Source organism: Dipodomys spectabilis, unplaced genomic scaffold, assembly GCF_019054845.1.
Source record: "Dipodomys spectabilis isolate Male_0828 unplaced genomic scaffold, ASM1905484v1 ptg000061l, whole genome shotgun sequence".
NCBI classification, from domain to species: domain Eukaryota; kingdom Metazoa; phylum Chordata; class Mammalia; order Rodentia; family Heteromyidae; genus Dipodomys; species Dipodomys spectabilis.
This window is the reverse complement of record NW_024870738.1, coordinates 2,789,701-2,809,326: the sequence shown is the minus strand read 5'-3', so window position 1 is coordinate 2,809,326 and position 19,626 is coordinate 2,789,701. Positions and strand designations below refer to the sequence as shown.

The window sequence follows — 19,626 nt, the reverse complement described above, 5'->3', positions numbered from 1 at the left end:
GCTTCTCAGTCTTGGACTTTGCAGCCGCCAGAAACAAGATCCAAATAACCTATTGTTTTGGAGCTATTCAGATGGTGATCTTGGATTACAGAGGTAGAAAAGTGACTAAGACAATTTCAAACTGTTTTACCTCCTTTCTTACTTGCTGTAGACATCCTAGCCTTCATGCAACCTGTCACTGCCAGGGCAGACTTTCCCACTGTAGCCTTTCCGCGCGGCACTTCATCTTCATTGGACTGTCTCCCAGACTAGCTACCTAGTGTTTCTGCTTCAGTTCTTTGTTCAAATATCTCTGTAAACATTACCTTTCTGGATCAATGCCTTTAAAATTGCACTACCAAGACTGCCCCTACAATTTCCTAGCCCTTTCCTTTGTTCACTTTCCCTCCACTATATATTTCATAAGGGCAGAGCTTTGTTATTCTGTGCCCAGTGCCTAGAAGGGAAACTAGAACATAGTATGCATTTGATAATTTTGTGAAGTGATTGAACTGATTTTATGTAGTACAAATAGTGCATTCATTGGGCCAGGGAAGAGAATTTACCAAAGGTCTTGGCAGCAGGACTTTTCCCCGTTGAGACCTACTCTTTGTAGGGGTGGGGAGCTTCCAGTCCTGGGGCCATATAAGACCTGGGAAATTATTGGAATAATATGTATGATTCTTGTTGGCTTTCTGTAGCTCCTATGGCTTATCTGCCAATATTGATAATATTGCATGGCCTGCAAATGATGTTCCAAATATCCAAATGACCCTTGACAGAAAAAAGTTTCCCAATCCTGGATGCCAACAGGCCCCACAGAAAAGCAAGCAAACTCAAAAGAGCTTCCACATTTATAAAGCCGAGATCAAAAACTAAATGTGTAAAATGACTCTTTGCCTTCCTCTGGTTTTCTATAGTGAGGTATAAACAGAAGTCATGTTGTGTGGTTTATACTAGTTGGGTATGGAAAAAAGAACAAGGGAGAAATAAATGAAGACTTCACAATGAATGCAGGTAGATATGTCACTCAGACCTGTGAAGCTGCCCTTGTGGCCTTTGATTGTGAGTTGCTATCATCATGAAACATACCTTGGTTTCATGTTGAAAGGCTGATATAAAAAAGAAATTGGCATTTGGTCTGTCAGTTTAATGGAAATCCATTGAGATAGAGAACTAATTGGACCTAAGCCCATACTTCACACATTCTATAACTGAAAAAATCTGTCTTAGAGAGAGAAGCCACGCTGAATACATTAAATTTATACATCTCTATGAAGTTTTCTAAAAAATTTTTTTGGTCAGTCATATCCTTGAACTCTGGGCCTGGGCACTGTCCCTCAGCTCTTCAGCTCAAGGCTAGTGCTCTACCACTTGAGCCATAGTGCTACTTCTGGCTTTTTCTGTTTATTCAGTGCAGAGGAATCAAACCCAGGGCCTCATACATCCAAGGCAAGCACTCTACCACTGAGCCACCTTTCTAGCCTTCTATGAAGTTTTCATGGACTCATTTTAATCGTCCTTTATCCACAAACAATAGGGACTCACTGACACCCTGCTCTACTTGGACCTGTTGTTATTTTACACTCATGTATTTGTAACTCTTGTTTAATTTTATTCCTCCTGCTCAGAAAATAGAACAGCTGTTAAGCCCAACTTCCTGGCTGTTCTCTCAGCTTCCTTCTCCTTCTTGTCCTTCTACTCTATATCCATGTCATTGCTCTTAAAGCAATGATAAACATGTGAGAATCTTAACCCTTGTATACCCCTTAAAGGACATTTTTATTGGGGCTCAGGGAGTTAGTGATCTTAGATCCTGTATCCCTAAATATGAAAGTGTGACAAAAAATCTATTTCAAAAATAAAGGCAAGCTGTATCCCTGTGTGACTAGTAGTAGATAAACAGCTTTCTGCTTAATCCTAATGAGAATAAGCAAGTGGACACCAATACTTCGCTTTAGTATTTCACTAATGTAATCCCTTTCCCATACAGTGATACTATTCTGCAACCAATCTTTGAGTGCATTTGTCCATGTAGATGTATCTGTTTTCCTGGGACGTGAAGATTTCTTTTTTAATTCTGATGGTATTGAGGGACTTTTAGAAAATCCGTGTATGTGTTCAGGTGCAAGGAAGCATATGGAATATCTGTGCTTGGGGGAAGAATGCCTACAGTGAGGGATTTCTGCCCAAAAAGATCACTTCCTTCAACCGAAAGGGTTGAATTGCCAACAAAATATGGGAGCTAGAGGGTATTTAATCCAGAACTTTTCAACCCAGGCCTATTTCACTTGACCCCAGCATAACAGCTCAGTCCTGGTCAAGCCTTAGTTCTAGAGTTAGCTAAGAGCAGAAACCAAGGGTGAACTGGAGTCTCATATCAGCTTAATATATCCAGTTTGGGCCTGGATCATTCACTGATGTGGAGAAACTGGCCAGTCCCAAGAGTCTTAGGGTTAAATAGAAATCTGATTGTGCAGTAATTTCTGTGGAGACCAAAACATGGAATTGAGAATTAGAATCACAATGGTTTGGTTTGAAGATGGAAGATGTGAGACATGATAAGTCTACTTTACCAGATCTAAACTAAAGTTGGTGTAGCCAGGGACAATCTATGGGAAATCTGGCTAAGATTTCAGTTTGGGACAGAATTAGAATAAATAAAACCTCTGGAAAACTGATAAAAATGATTCTTCTCTGAATAATAAAATTAGCTTGGGGGAAGGATAATTGAAAGTGAACCATTTAAGTACCAAGGCTTCATAACCAAAGGGAAATGTGAAACATCTGATAAAGTTTACTTTATGCTGATAACCAAGGAAAGAACATTTTGTAATTTAAGGCCTATATCCCTCTATGGGTTCCTGGTATGCTGAGTAATGGCAGGATAGGGGTGGTTTAGGCAATAAAGGAGTCACATGAAGTAAAAATCATCCACATAGATTCTGAGAGGAAGAAGGGAATTGAGTATCTTTCCAGTCAATAACGGGCTTCAGAGAGAAATCAAAACAGCTAGGAAGAATAAGATACAGTAGGACATACTGTTACATGACTGTAATATCAGCACTCAGAAAGATCATAAGTTTGAGGCCAGCCTGGGCCACACAGTAAGACTCTGTGTCAAAAACAAAACAAAAAGAAAAAGATACAAAGAAGAAAGAATATATGAAGAATTACCCTTCTCTAGTTAGCCTGATCCTTCCTAGCCTCTCATTAAAACAGAAGTAAATCTTAGTTATTAGCATTTCCCTGGAAGATGAATGTTTTTTCCATTAAATTCTTTTAGTGCTATCCAAAAGTCTTCAGGAATGAAAAATGATACACATTGGTAGGATTAAAGCCTTCAGAAAGTCTAGCAAAAATATTTTTAGGTCTCAGATCTTCCAATAACATTCCAGTTTTATCTCAGAATTCTTTTATGTGTAGCAAAGATTTCATTGTATGCTAGTGACTGGAACTTTTTTTAAAGACACTGTATTCACTCAGCTTCTTTTAAAGACACTATATTCATTCAGCTTCTTTTATTGAAAGAAAACTCAGGGTGAATTTACCAAGACTTACATGGTATGGTCTTAGACCAGAACAGTTTCTGGAGAGAAAAGCTCTGTGGATATTCCTGATCTGAAAAAGAAGAATCCCACCAGTGGTAGAAATTTGTAGCAAAAAAAAATGTTTATTGATCCCTAAGATTGGCCCAATCAAAGGGCGTCAGATATCTTGCTAACACAAGCATGGGTTCTCTACAGTGGAGGTCTTCCCACTGGCCATTCTGACACCCTAAATGAGACTCATAGCTGTCCAGGGAGGAACCTGATATGACACGTCTGGCTTCTTTTCATATCCATCCCCTTCTCTGCTACCCTGTTATCTGGAAGAAACTGAGGGTGGCAGAATAGATTTTAAACTGTAGTTCAAAATCTATGTGAGACTACAATAAAAAATGTAAACAAATTTTAATCATTTCTAGAAAATTTTTCTTACCCAGATCCTGTTACACCTGATCTAGATGGACACGGGTTCATGTTCTATCAGTCCCTGCAGACCTATGTTTGTCTTTCAAAGTTGGGTTAACTGTTTACACTATGACATCAGCTGACTGCTGAATTCAAGGAAAGTTTTAGTTTGGAGTTTGGCTTTTTGATGCTAGGGTAAAAACAACTCATTCTAATTCCATCTCTCAGCGGAACCTAGAGGTCCCTTCCACAAAGCCAACAAAAATGTTAACTGTCTATGCCTCCAGACTGCCAACTTACAGGGTATTTGCTCCTCTTTATTCCCAGGTCTGTCATGGCACCAGGTACAAACTAGATGATCAGCAAAATGCCTTTTACTGCCTTTTCTTTTCTTTTTTAAGAATCCCTTTTGCCATTGCCCTTTTGAGACTAGGGGCATCACCTGAGAGTTGTTAGGAATACAACTTTGAAATATACAATATAATATCAACTACAGTCATCTTGCTGTGCAATAAATCACAAAAGTATGATTATTACTCAAAGTAATGAATATGCTAAATACCCTGATGGGATCATTATACATGTATTAATATATACACACAGATATAGTGAAACATCACACTGTACACCTTACTTATATAGATAGATATATAGATATAGATAGTGTAAGGTTTGCCAAAAGGAAATCACCACATGTTCAGGAAGAAAAAAGTTTATTTGGGGGAGAGCAAATTGCTTGAGATGGAGGTATGCAGAGAGAGAGGGGAAGGAAAAAGAGAAAACAAAGAGGAGACTTGTGTTGAGCTGGATTATATAGGGAAAGGTGGGAGGCTGGTGGAGCACAGAGATGTGGAAGTGATCTCAGAGCCTTGGGGCAGTCACACTGTCCAAGGGAGGTATGACTGGGGCAGTTCAGGAAGTGATCTCAGCAGATGAGGAAGTGACCTCAGAGTCTGGGGTTCTTTGCTGACTCACAGTCAGGTGATAGACAGATGATTACTGGTTTCAGGCCTGTGAAGAGGAAGAGGGGAAAGTGTCAATTTAAAACAAACTAAAAGAGAAGTAAACAAAGAAATGCTCATTTTCTTGATTCACCCTTTCTGGGATAAATTTATTGGAGAACCACTGGCCTTAGAGAAAGAGGAGATAAGCAGCTGCTTCTTTTTGCCCCATTGGAGCAAATGATGCAGCCCTAAGTTTTCACCTTTAGACACACCTTAGACATTTTTTTACTTAATCTGTACTTCCTCATTAGTTTTCCCAAACCCTGACCACAGTTTGCCCTCTGCCCACTTTAATCAACAAAACAAAACAACAAACCAAAACCCTAAGTAGTCAGAAAAACTAAACCAGTGATTTTTTTTTACCTTGCCAGCAGGTTGGAATCACCTAAAGAGTTCTCAAAATAAAAAAGCAACTGGAACTTCAGACCAATTAAATCAGAATCTCTGGGGGTTGTGGCCCTTTGTTGCTGTTGTTTTTAGTTCCTAGGGTAATCCCCAGAGCCAACAATCTGGTAGAGAATCAACACTCAGGACTCAAGTTAGTAGAGAGAGGCTGCCCTAAATTTTCTGCAGGGGGTGGGTGGATGGTATGGAAAGGGATGGGAAGGGGAAACAAAGGAGGAGGCAACAATGCTTGATAATAAATGTACTTGTTATCTTGCCCATGTAATTGTAATCCCTCTGTACAGTATTTTACAATAAAAAAAAAGAAAAGAAGCTAAACCCCAATATTGGTGTTTTGAGCATAAGGCATTTCTCTCTCCCTGTCTACATATGAGCATGGAAACAGATGTGTGAGTCACAGTACTAGACAGGTAGCCATGTAGCTGATGACCATCTAAGGTCTCCCAAGAGCAATAGGATATTGTCTACAATACTCTAAGGTGGCAAAGGTCTTCCCATATTTTGTCTTTTAGTCTCAATATGAAAGAAAATGCATGCATTCTGTAACTACTAACTACCCAGGATTCCTAGTCACAGAAATGCGGAGAGAAGATTCTGGCAAGTAACATATTTACTGGAGAACAAGTTTTCACTTTTAATCAGCATCCAGCTCTTTGTGTTGGCAAGCCAAATGAGCTGTGGGGCAGGTGAACTAGGTCATTGTTTCTGCTCAATGTTTCAGTGCAAAAGCAGCTTTCCCATCAAAGAATAGGTTTGCAAACCATGCCACTGATCCAGAATAAGCTCTTCAGCTCCTTCCCCAACACTGCCCAATGGGCATAAATGAATTAAGCTACAGCTTGGGGATATAGATGAGTAATCTCTCAACACTCTCTTGGAAAAGCTTCTGTGCCCTGTCCTGTATCCTGGTGGCCAATAAAACTCTCCTCTCCTGTCTTTGTAAGTCTGTAGGATTACAGCCTTACCTCCCACAACCCCACAGAGTTCTGTCATCCATGCATGCACACTGACCACCATCAGGTGTTCCTGTGCAATTGACACCATCCATTCCACCAAGGTCTCTAGAGCCTTACCTTCCATGGCCTCTGATTTGAAGCAGCACTTTCTATCCTCATTGCCAGAAAGCCTCACCAGGGCTTCTCTGTGCTCCCTCTGATAATCATAAGCAGAATTCATGAAATTCTTACAATCTACAATATATTCATATATCTTGTTCACATATCTATACCAGACATTTTTCATTTTATCATAATTGTCTATAATTGCTACTCCCTCAATAGACTATAGATTATTTGCAACTTATTTTTATTAAAAAATAAAAAGAGTCAGTCAAGTACATTGATATGCACCCGTAGTTTGGGATACTTGCAAGGCTGAGGTCAGTGTCCCTGAGGTTAAGAGTTCAAGGTCATCCTGAGCAACATAGGAAGACCCCATGTAAAGATAGAGTGTATATATGACGAACAAGAAAGAGAGAGATGGATAGATTCAGGGCCTCAAAGCACTTAACAACAGTAATAGTGGTATATTGTTTTGATTTAAATATATTCTAAAATCGTCTTGATTGATAGACTGGAATAAGGTGGAGAAAACTTAAGCCCAAATTAGAGATACACTAAGTATTCAGCAAGTCAAATGAATGGCATCTTCTGCAAAGGCAGAGGCTGTTAAGCAAAGTTGAAGACATGGTCAGTCATCCAGGGCAGCACATATCCATGAGAATAAAAAGTCACAAATGTCAACTATGTGGAATGGTAAATTTCTAGTGTGACTATACTTTTTTAAAAAGTAAAAAGAAATTGGTGATATTAACTTTAATGATATATTAAAGCCAGCTTATGTAAAATACTGTCAACCTATAATGAACACAAACATCAACATAGTTGGCATCCCTTCACTTTTTATGTTGGTAGCCTTTAGAATTTCAGGTGAATTTTATGCTTTCTGCCCATTTCTATTCAGACTAGTCACATTCAATCGCCCTATAGATATGTGTGGCTCATGGATATCATATTAGTCAATATAATCTAGAAAAAGTTAAAGCCCTTCTTCTAGGCCTCAGGGTAGGATGAGAGGAAACCAGGTACAAAAGGTCTTGTATGGGTATTCAGACTCAAGAAAATAAAGAAGCCACATTTTGAGAGGTTGAGCAAATCTTCATTAGAAAACTGAGGACTGCAGGTGGAATCTTGTCTCAAAGACCCACAGCCCCCTCGAATACACTTAACACTTGTAGAAAACTGAGACATGAGAGTAGGAGAGGAAAGAAAGAGCAGAGAAACAATATCAACAAACCAGATCAACTCCAATGGAGAGCTAAAGTGGGACACCATGATGACCAGAGGAGCGCCAGGAGACATGAGGCATGGTGTCATGGTGCCTGAGCTGGTCAGGGCCTAAATAGGGTCCCAATCAGGAGGCAGGGTCATAGGAAGCTTGAGAGTTCATGATCCAAGGCTGGCAGGTCCTGTAATCTATTGTCCATGTCCCTACCCCTGCCTCTAGGAATTCAGGAATGCGTATCACCTTGGAGATAGGACTTGACTTTCCTCCACCATTAAGACAAGATGGCACCAGTTAAACCTAATTCTCTATTATCACCAGAGGCCAAGATGGCACCAGTTAGACCCAATATTATTATTTCAAAGGTTCCTCAAAGGTAAAGACTGCCATTAATAAGGAGCTTGGGGTTCCCTGGGGCTCAGATCTGTGGGCACTTGGGGCCAGGTTTGGGCCCTAAGAGGGCCAACAGAATTAGAGGGGACAGAGTAGAGATTCCATATATTCTAAATAGCAAAACAGCCTTTTTAATGAGCCCTCCCCATTTGATGTTGATTTTATACCACTCATTTTCATTAACTGTGTGTTATTATGGGAGAATAATTTTCAAGTATTGCAGATAAATGAGCTGTCTGGAAAATTATGAGAGGCCCATTAATCCCAGTCTCATTGAAGGACTAAAGCTGAGGAAATAGATAATTTCTCCTTAAAAATCCCATTAGAAGCAGTATATAAGAGTTTCTAGTAGCAGAATGAGTAGTGACAGAGCAACTTGAAAACAAGAGGCAAGGCAGACTCAAACTTTTATGTGCAACAAGAAAAGTAACCTTGAACACTGAGTTCTCTGGAAAATGAAAGGAAATAGCAATCTCTCAAGATTTTTTCAAAAAACTTATTGCAAAATAACTAGTGTGAAAGCCTTTTAAGGAAAATGCTGTGCATTTAGGTCCTTTAAATTCCTCCCTGTGGTTCTTTCCTGACAAATAATGGAGGTATGTGGGAAAAGGAGGAGCCAGGGAAAGCAAGCAGAAAACAAATAGACCTGTCACTCCTTTAGAAAACAGTGGTAAGTGACAGGGATCGGATCTGGGGACTGACCACAAACAGGGTAGGGAGACCCTTACTCAGGAGACTTTTTCAAAGAAGAAGAATAGAAAGACTTATTGTTCCTGCAGAACTGTAATAAAACACTCTGCAAACTCTGCCCCTTAGCTCTGATTTACAGATTTATTCAAGAATGGGTAAATTCTTAGAAAGAGGAAAAAAAAATATATGTACAAATGGACAATTTAGATGGATTTCATTGTTAAAGAAAGTCACCCAATAAAACACTACTGTTGGGCTGGGAAGGTAGCTCAGTGGTAAAGTGCTTGCCTTGCATACATGAGGCCCTGGGTTCGATTCCTCAGCACTACATAAGCAAAAGTAAAAAAGCTGGAAGTGGTGCTGTGGCTCAAGTGGTAGAGCGCTAGCCTTGAGCTGAAGAGCTGAGGGACAGTGCCCAGGCCCAGAGTTCAGGCCCTACAACCGGACCCCCCCCCAAAAAAAAAACCACTACTGTTCTAGGTCCTAAACCATCCTTTTGCATTTCTAGCTAATAATCACAAAACATTTTTGTTAAAAAAAACTATCAAAATATTGAATGACTCTGAGTATTTTTAGTGATGGAAACTAAAAAAATATTATTGTCAAGGTGATTACAGAGGGGTTATAATTACATAAGTAAAGTAGTGATTACATTTATTGTCCATCTTGTTACCCCTTCCCTCATTTTTCTTCCTCTTTCCCTCATCTCTAATCCCCCCCAAGTTGTACAGATCATTTCCAACATATTCTCTTATGAGTATCGCTGTTGCATAGGTTCCCCATTTGTCCTTAGTGTCACCATTCTTTTGCTCCCCTTCCCTTGTCTAGTTCAGATAAATATATATACAATATATCCAGAGTACCAAAATTGAACACAGTAACAACAGGGGATAAACCATAGTGTGGAAAAACACAAAAGAAAAAGGAAATCTCATAGTACATTGAGAACAACAAAAACAAAGAAAAACCTCTTGTGTCCATGTCTTGGAGTTCATTTCACTTAGTATCATCATATATAGTCATATGTACATAGCTATTGAGCTATTCTGCTCATCTGCTAAGCTTATCCTAGATGTATACTAATTATTACAAATAAGGGAGACCATGGGATCTATGTTTCTTTGGGTCTGGCTTACTTCACTTAATATGATTTTTCCAAGTCCTTCCATTTCTTTACAAATGGGGCAGTGTCATTCTTTCTGATGGAAGCAGAGAATACCACATTTTCTTGATCCATTCCTCTTCTGAGGGGCATCAGGTTTGGTTCTATATCTTAGCTATGGTAAATAATGCTGTGATAAACATTGTGCTGGTAGTTATAGTGGGGCCTTGTTTGTGATCATTTGGATAAATGCCCAGAAATGGGATTGCTGGTTCATAGGGGAGCTCTATGTGTAGTCCTTTGAGGAATATGATGGAGACTTTTTATGTGTGCCAGTCCTAGGGCTTGAAATCAGGGCCTGGAGGCTGTCCTTGAGCTTCTTTTGCTCAAGGATAGCATTATACCACTTGAGCCACAGTACCATTTCTGTGGCTTTTTCTGCATAGTTTATTGAGATAAGGTCTCATGGACTTTCCTTCCTAGGCTGGCTTCAAACCTGAAGTCTTCAGCTCTCAGCCTCCTGAGTAACTAAGATTACAGGTGTGAGCCACCAGCACCCAGCTAGAGACTTTTAATTTATGTGCCTATTTGGTCATTTATTTCAAACTAAACCATAAAACTTCCATCAGAGTTGAAATCTGAGTGATTTAGAGCAAAACTGTCTATGTTAACCTGATTCTTTCCTCTCTCTCTCTTTCTAGCTTTCAGTGTGTGTGTGTGTGTGTGTGTGTGTGTGTGTGTGTGTGTGTGTGTGTCCTGGAGACTGAATCCAGGGCCTTGCATTTGGTAAGCATGAGCTCTACCCACTTAGCTACGCCCCTAAACCTATCTATTTTCTTGAGAGACTTAATTTAGAGCCAGATAAATATAAAAGACCAGACCAGTGTAAACAGCAGCCCAAAGGCCAATACTATAACAAAGAACCAAACTTGTTTTATAATATCTTCAAATAATGAGATGACTGAAGTTAGAAAAGGCCACTTAAATATATTAAGCAATTGAAAAACACATAGTTAATAATAAAGAATTTTGTCAGATAACAAGCCAGAAATCAAATAGGCTGGCTGACCTAGTGGAACTTAATTAAATAAAAACATGAAATGATCTCCTACTTTTTTTGAGAGGGGAAATAAAGAGACTCATTTGTAAAACTAGTCAGGGTCATAAGTATATAGGGCCCCAGCTGTTCAAATATTTTGTTGCCAAAAAAATTTACAGGAAGTCCTGTGGTCCTTATGGAGACAAAAGGCTCTCTTGGGGTTCATATTGGTACTCACTGGGCATCTGGACTGCACCATCCCCATTTTTTAGGAAATACCTGTGCCTTTGAGGTAGATACACGTCCATTTGATTGTTTATGCTTCTATTATTTCAAAAAAGCCATTTTTTTCTAACTGATAGTCTGGGAGAAGTTAGGTTAGTTCTGTTGCCCATCATCTGGCCCTCTGCTCAGGTCTGCTTTTACTGCATGCCAACAATACCTTCCACCAGGACCTTACCAGGAAGGTCAGAGGCCACAAACACTATTAATATTTTCCAATTCTTCTGGTAATTAATTGTTGTGGGAAAGCTTTCCTGGGCCTCTGATTCCTGAGGGGAAGTTAATAGTGTCACTTGCCAGTCACGTACTGGTGGTTCGCACCTATAAGCCTCGCTACACAGAAGGCTAAGACCTGGAGGCTCACAATTCAAAGCCAAATTTGGCAGAAAACTCTCCTGCATTGCACTCATTAATTGAGTGCAATGTATTACTTCTTAAAGTATTTGTATTACTTTGTATTACTTCTTAAAGTTAATAATAATAATAATAACTACAATAACAATAAGAGTCTCCATCTTCATCTCCAATTGACCAGCAAAATGCCAGACTACAGGCAAATGCAAGGCCTTGAGTTCCAACTTCAATAATACTATAATGAAGAAAGAAGGGAAGAAACAGAAAGGAAGGAAAGAAGGAAGGACTGAAGGAATGAAGGAAGAAAGGAAAAGAAAGAGAAAGAAGAAAGGAAAAAAGGACAAAAGGAAGGAAGGAAGAGAAAGGAAATGAAAGGAAAAGAGAAAAAAGAACACTTTGAAAAGAGTTGTACATGTAGGAGCTAACCATGGCAGGCAGATATGTGTAGCCATTCTAATCCTTCTATGAGTTCCTGTTAACAGTTGTAGTTTCACAGCCTACACTATTTTTGTGTGTGCTGCTACTAAGGTCTGCCTCTGTAGATGGACTGTCATCTCAAAGATCTACAACCCAGAACAGAGCTTACACTTTGAAAGCTTGTAAAGACAAAGACCACATGCTTGAGTAGGGGCTAAGCAAAATGATACCTTATTAGGACATGATCAGGTACAAGCTCAGGTACCAGCAGAATTTTTCCATCTAGGGATGATATGGCTCAACCTTCTACTTAGAGGCTACTCAGAGGCAGGTGATTCAAGCCATTTAGGGAGGTAATCAAGGCAGAATCAGAGCATTCTCCATGCAAAGCTTTCCTAAGGCCACGACATCTGCATTTCTCTGAAGCAGAGCCCTCCTAGCTCACCTTGAGCTAGGCATCTGCATTCAATGAATGGCCTCTCAGCACTGGGTGGACTCAGCCTCCTTACTTCCTACTAGTCTTAAACACAGGTATTCACGCTCTTGCTCAGCTTGCTTGCTCATAGCTTTTGTTCTACCCCTTCATTTTAATTGTTTCTCAGACAGGGTCTCATATTTTTGCTCAGCTCAACCTGGAGTGAGGTCTTAATCTTTACCTTTCTGTATCTGGGACTGCAAACATATGCTAATATACTACCATGTCTAGTTTGTTTATGAGGTGGAGTCTTGCTAACATTTTGTCTGGACTGGCTATGAATGAATGATCCTTCTAATCTTTTTCTCAAGAAGTTGAATTTAAAGATGTAGACCACCATGCTTGACCACAAAACACCATTTTCCAACAAGTTAAAATTGTGTCTAAGATCCAAGATTGTATCCAATTCATTAGTTTTAAGCTAATGAGAGGATAAAGATGTTTCAAAAACCTTGGAAGAACATGTATTCATAGGCACTAGTAAAAGAAGACTGTTCAAACAAGATTTCTCAGCCACATACAAAAATGCTTTTTGTCCTACAGGGCAATAAAACTATAACCTTTGCGGGTATCTTCTCTACCTGTCAGAAATGATTTGCATTTCTACCAAAAAAAGTATATAGAACTTAAAATGTAATCTTCTGAATTTGGAATCCTTAACAAATAATTACTAGCCAGGCAAACAGCTGTAGTCTTACAGATAATGGTATAGCCATGAGGTTAGCCAACACACAACCAAGACATTAAAAGAATATCCTGTACTCTGCTAGTTTTATTTCTTGGGCTTTGATCATTTTTCTTAGTACTTTATCTAATAATCTTTATTTTGATTTATAACAAAGTCAATAGGTTGAATCTTCTTACTTCATCATGTGAAAGCTGTACCCACCAGAAAGTCAAATAATTTCGATGTATTCAGGGATTCAGGATAGATGGCAAGTGGGCGTGAAGCAAAACTAGGAACAACATAAGCTATTTTTTTCCTTTTAAACAGACTGTGCCTCTGGGATCAATGTTCCCATCAAAATCTGATCATTGAGTTTGTGAAGCAGCCTATTAACTACATTTGAGTTCAAACACCACACTTTGCTAATGGGAGAATGCACATACTCATTTTTTCCCCACAGATAAGGGTCTCTTGGTGTCTCTCATGTTAATTATATAATTGTGTAATGAATTTTCATTTTCACTGGGTCAGAGATTAGTTGGAAAAGAAAGAGAACCAAGGAAACTAAAGTGAAAAGCCAGGCTCAGGAGGAGTTGCAATGGAGGCATTGCTGGGAAAAGATGGGAGGAGTGAGTTAAAGGCTGTGAGCTCCCAGGAAAAAATGTGACCTTGGGCAGCTGGAGGAAGGCCTTTGGGAAAGGAAAGGAAAGGCCCTCACCACGTGGAGTTAAGACCATGAGAAGTAACATATTCAGAAGGAAGAGAGCTATGCAGAGAGCCATGGCAGTCTGGACACAAAGCTTCGCTTTAAGAACTTGTAGGGAAAAAAATGCCTATAAAGTAGTAACATTGGCAAGAGTCCAGGGTGATGGAAGAAGCCCACCCTGGCCTTGGAGGGGAATTATATCTCTGAACTATTTTAGAATTGCTGGTGTATGGTGATAATAAAAAAAAAAAAGCGGACTGGCTCTGTTTCATTATTGTGTACAAATAAAGACCACCCACAAGAGAACTGAAGCCTTTATTCACTCAAAGCCACTAGTTATCATCACTTGTCTTTGGCAGACGCTCCAGGATAGGAAGAGGAATGGGAAAGCTTTATAATGGAAAAAAGGAAGTTGTCAAGGGTGTTCCAGCTGGAGGCTGCTGGAGCAGGGTAATTAGATTGAGGCTCTTCTGTGATTGATTAGATCTAGACTTCTGTGGTCTTGAGCTGGAAACATGGGCAAGATCTAGAGATACAGGCATTACTGATCAAGTTCTGACCATTCTGGACAAACAGTGTTAATCACAAGCCTGTCATTCTATACAGTCTGTCCATGTGCACTTGTCTATTTAGTTTCTCAATTGTTTCTAGATTTTCTGATTGCATCTCTTTATTGGTTGGACCCTAGCAGATAGCTCACTTGGTATGATGTGGCTGTACAGAGATCTGGCTGTAGTTGTATAAAAGGGAAACCAGATTTAACCGGTAGTCACATATGGGTTATCCTGGCCATACGACATTCAGCTTGTGAATAATACCATCTGGGTTTTGATGATGTATTGACTGAACCACAGTTAATCATAGTTTCTTGTACACACTTCTTACAACTCTAACTTTTAAACTTGGCTGAGCATTACTGTTGCAATCATAATCCATTAAAGAAGAATCTCTGAATATGGTATTAGTAACTTCAAAAAATTCTGCAGGTGGTTGTATTATGTAGAAAGTTTGGAATGAGTGCTCTAATCCTTGCTACTCAAAAGTGTGCCTCCAGCAAGGAACAATGGTTGTAATCTTTGCTACCTGAGAGTCAGAGACCTGGAAATTACAGTTTGAGAGCAATCTGGTAAAAAAAAGTTTGGAACATTCCATGTTAGTGACAATGACATGGCACAATGGCATGTGCCTGTGATCCCAGCTATGGGTGAAGCACAATGGTTAGGCAAGAAAGTGTGTGCATGTCATTCTAGTGACTTAGGGAAGCACAAATAGGGGGATTAAAGTCCACTCCAAAGGGTCATACAGTAAAGCCCTATCTTAAAAAATAATCACCACATGATAGATAGCATACTTAGTAGAGAACCTGACTAACAAGTGAAAAAACCATTTTCAAATTCCAATACCACCACCACCAAAAAAAAAAAAAGTACTCCCCAGTGTAGATCTTCCTGGAAATGCCATTTTTCTCAGCGCAAGTCTGTACACAAATCTGCACATAGACTCTCCCCTCCCACCCCAGTTTTTCATGCAAGACCCCACGTACCCTACTCTAGAAGTTGCTACCCAGCACCTGTGTTGCCCAGGTGACTGGCACACCTGGAGGCAGTTACCTCCTCTTTCACTGAGGTCACATCTGGATGGCCCCCACACGCTTCCTTCAGGCCATGGGAGATTCTCACACTCTGAGGTCACGTCCGCATCATCCACATTCACCGTGGCCACTCTTCCTCCCTGCCCTCTCCACACTTAACCGATTAAATCAACCAACCAAGCCACAGGACAACCAAACACCACAAACAAACCAGAAACTCCACCACCAAGAGACTGGTTACAGACACTTGGGAGACCCAAGATCAACCCCCACCACCCCCAAGATGAACTTTTTTCTACCTAATTTTTTTAAACTGTTGTCTATTTTTTTAATTTTTATTTTAGGTTTGTTTTTTGTTTTGTTGTTGTTGTTGTTTCTGTTTTTAAAAAAATATTCTCTATACTCTTTTCCCTTTTGGTCCTTTTAGGTTTCTTTTTTGCCTTACTTAATTGCTGTGCTATTCATCCCCAGATATATACTTATTTTCGATTATTAGACCTTATCCTTCATTGTGTGCCTATTTAATTCAGATATTGATTACTCAATTCACAAACTCCCAGCCTTAGCACCATTAATTGTAGAATTATTTCTTTATACTTACATAATTTTTAAGTGTTTCATTTTAAATTTTTTATTATTTTTATTTTTATTTATCTCTCTTCTCCTTTCCTGCTATCCCTGCCCTATCTCTGAATCTCTCTCTCTCACTTTCCCTTCCTACATCCTTCCAATCTTATTTTCTCCTCACAAATCTCCCTAAACCTATTAATTTCTGGTTTGCTGACCCTTGATTTTTTTTTTTTATTTTTTCCTTGATTTTTCTTAGTCCATTGATCCCTAGCTGTTTGTTATTGAACTAGATTGTATCTGTTGAACTAGATTGTATCTGTACCCATTTTTATTAGGTCAAACAATCTGTGCAACTACAGGGGTCTGATTGATGCTTGCCTTAAAATAGTGTTTTAGTTCAGAATCGAGTTGGCTATCATACCCAAATGGCAGAACAAGCAGAAACACAAGACAAATGGCAAGTCCAGGTATCTCAACTCCTGCTCATGACAATCAGGCAAAAGAGCAGTCAATGAATAATCCAGAGGAAAGTTCCCAAAATGCTCTACAAACACTACTGGTAAACATGCTGAATGAAAAGCATAGTAACTTCTTTTCAGCAGACCTAATTAAGTCTTGCATAATGGTGCCGAAACCAGGCTTTGATTCAGGAATGCAGAATTCCCTACACTTTTCTTTTTCTGAGTGCTAATTCACACCCTAACCACCCCTTTTTTCACGGACTGAACTGTTGTAGGAACTCCATGCCAGACTTCCCACATTTACCATTGCTTGGCCCTGCATCTATGCTACACTGATCTCATACCATTTCTCTGCTTCTGGTGAGTATTCTATTCTACAAGTCTCTGACACACACACTCTCTCTCCATGCCAGAGAGCTCCTACAATTTCAGATGGTCACTTTCCCTTTTGGGGATGCTGGACTCTAAGGTTTGAACCTTGCTCTAAAGAGACTAGGGTAGACAGGGATGCCTTCTATCAGGGAACCTCTTTAACACTCATCAGACTCCCTCCTGTGTTTCCAATGGGTCCTCGCAGTTACACCTGAGCCAGGACACCCTTTTGGGATGCCTCTTACACTCTCTAGATGTACTTTCCCTTAAGGACTCTATACAGCCAAAATGCCTTATTTTCTATGGCAATAAGGCCTAGCAGAAGTATAAACTAGATTATCAGTCTCAATGATCCCACGATGGGACTTTTGATTATAATAATCTCAGATATTTGGACAATGTTTGCTGTTACAATGGTAATTGGCCAGAGTTCTGTGCTTCAGACATAACTACACCTAACACGCAGCCCTGGAAAATTCTGTATTAATGGAAGCTGTTACCTTGGATACACCTTTCACCTGCTAAATCAGAATCCTTGTTATAATTAAATCCCCTCACATGCATTCATGTGTGGGAAGCACTGCTTCAATGTGGACTTGGTGTGGCCTTTCCATGAGAAGTAGAAACATGAGAAATATTTTCTTTGTAGCTCAAAGAATAGATAACATCTCCTTTCCTTCACCTTTTTAGTTGACTGTATTTGCTAGAGGTGATGTATAGACTGTGCCAAGATATTGCTACCTCAGACCTTCTGCAAGAGAAACTAAGCAATTTTTCACCAGAGCTAGATATTTTGAAATTAAAATGCTTATCAAAATTCTCAGAAATTTCGAGCTGGGAACTTGGCTCAGTGGTAGAGCGCTTGCCTTGCATGCCTGAGGCCCTGGGTTCGATTCCTCAGCACCACATAAGCAAAAAGAAATAAAAAGCCGGAAGTGGCGCTGTGGCTCAAGTGGTAGAGCACTAGCCTTGACCTGAAGAGCTGAGGGACAGTGCTCAGGCCCAGATTTCAGGCCCCATCACCGGACCCAAAAACAAACAAACAAAAAAACAAAATTCTCAGAAATTTCAGGAGGGAGAAAAATAACTCTACTTTTTCCTAGGAAAATCAGTTCATCTTGAAAAGTAAAAGGACCTTCCAAGAAGTTATACAAACGCTTGAAATTAGTCCAATAAAATAGTGTCAACAAAAAGACCTCTGATTTAATAGTATTTCATAAGAGAAGGATTTAGGGTGAAATTAAATAGTAATAAGGAAGTATTTACATTTCTATACTTGAAAGAGCTAACACTAAGATATTCTTAGTTTGAAAGTGAGGTTTAGATTAAAATAAATCAGGGAAGGCATGGAGATTTCTCCAGATCTCTGTATAAACAAAACAAAGATTGAGACTTCCTATTACATCTCATACAGACTGAAAGTCTACTTCTAATAAACAAGCTAAAATGTAAGGATAGGTTGTAAGAAAATAACAGAAGATGCCAATTCAAATTCATCAGAAGAAATAAGATGTGGTAAGTAGGAAAGTTAATATAGCAGGTTCTGTAAATGTATACATGCCCTCCTTCCTTCTTAGCTTCCTTAAAAGACTTATGACTGTATAAAGCAATAATTATAATCACAGTCTATTGGGTTTCTAATATATACATAGATAGATAGATAGATAGTATACATATAGCAACAATAACACAAAATAGGGGTAGAGAATGGAGTTATCTAGGAATAGTTTTTGTAACTTACTGTAAATGCATAAGTATATTAGAAGTGCATAATAATAAGCTGAGATATATATTGTAAGCCCTAGGGCTTACAACTAAGGAAACAAACACTTAAAATTAAAGGAATTAAAATGATACACCAGAAAGATGCAATGGAAAGCACTGAGAAACACAGGAACAAAAAGTATTTGAGATGTGTAAAAAGCAAACAAAACAAAATGGTAGATGAAAATCAAATCAATAAAAACTGAAACGTAAATGGATCAAACAATCCAATTTAAAGGTAGTGATTGTCAGACTGGATAAAGAGAACAACTATACAATATCCATAAGAGTCATACTTTATATTCAATATATGGAGGTATTATCGTATTTACTTTTACTGAATTATGTTTCAGGAATGGTGTGTGTGTGTGTGTGTGTGTGTGTGTGTGTGTGTGTGTTGGGTATAGCCAGTGCATTTAATTTATAATGTGTTGGGCACTGAAGTACAGGAAACTTTTCCTTAATTGCAACCATCTTGTTATGAAAAATCCTAGCCTTCTGATATCAGAACAATTTCAGTTCCTCTAATGAGAATCCTGGCATTATGAAATATCCTCCTCTCATGACTTCAAAGAAGAGGGAGAAAAATGAGGCTTGAAATTATGAAATTATAATTTTCTCAAAGTTAAAAACATAGTTATATCCACAATGAAGGAGTCAGTTTTAAACATTTAATTCACAAATGAAGGAATCAGCAATATGATATAGCTGCTCCAAGGGTGAACCCTTAAGACTTAGATATTTATGATCTCTGAAAAAAGAATGCTGAAATATCTCCAAGTTAGAGACATAAATGGTTAATATTTGATGGGAAGTTTGTCTACTGGGAAGAAATAATTTATATCCTTGTCAGCCAAAAAAAAATCTTATTCAGTTTTTCAATTTTCTATGTTATCATTTAATTTTATGAAGTCTTGGGTCTAATCAAGTAAATGTTAATTCAAACACAACAAACTTTTCTATATTAGTTAACTGTACCTTAGGTGGGCTTGAAGATAAAATCTCTTTGTTTTACTGAAAGGGCACACTGTAATATTTCTTTTTTCCAAATATTGGAAACTCTTTCTCAACAAAAATAGATTCCGTTGTGAAATGCTTTTTAGTATAATAACAACAACT

General features: G+C 38.9%; 1 long non-coding RNA gene across 1 annotated transcript in view; it reads right to left on the bottom strand.

Moving 5' to 3' along the window:
* Nucleotides 1-4,657: 4,657 nt before the first annotated feature.
* Nucleotides 4,658-19,626, bottom strand: part of LOC122108559 — a 65,287-nt gene continuing 50,318 nt past the window's right edge. Inside the window, exons 2-3 of the long non-coding RNA XR_006147591.1 lie at nucleotides 6,415-6,493; nucleotides 4,658-4,943 (exon numbers count right to left, since the gene is read on the bottom strand). This is a non-coding gene — a long non-coding RNA (uncharacterized LOC122108559). The remainder of the gene's footprint in view (nucleotides 4,944-6,414; nucleotides 6,494-19,626) is intronic.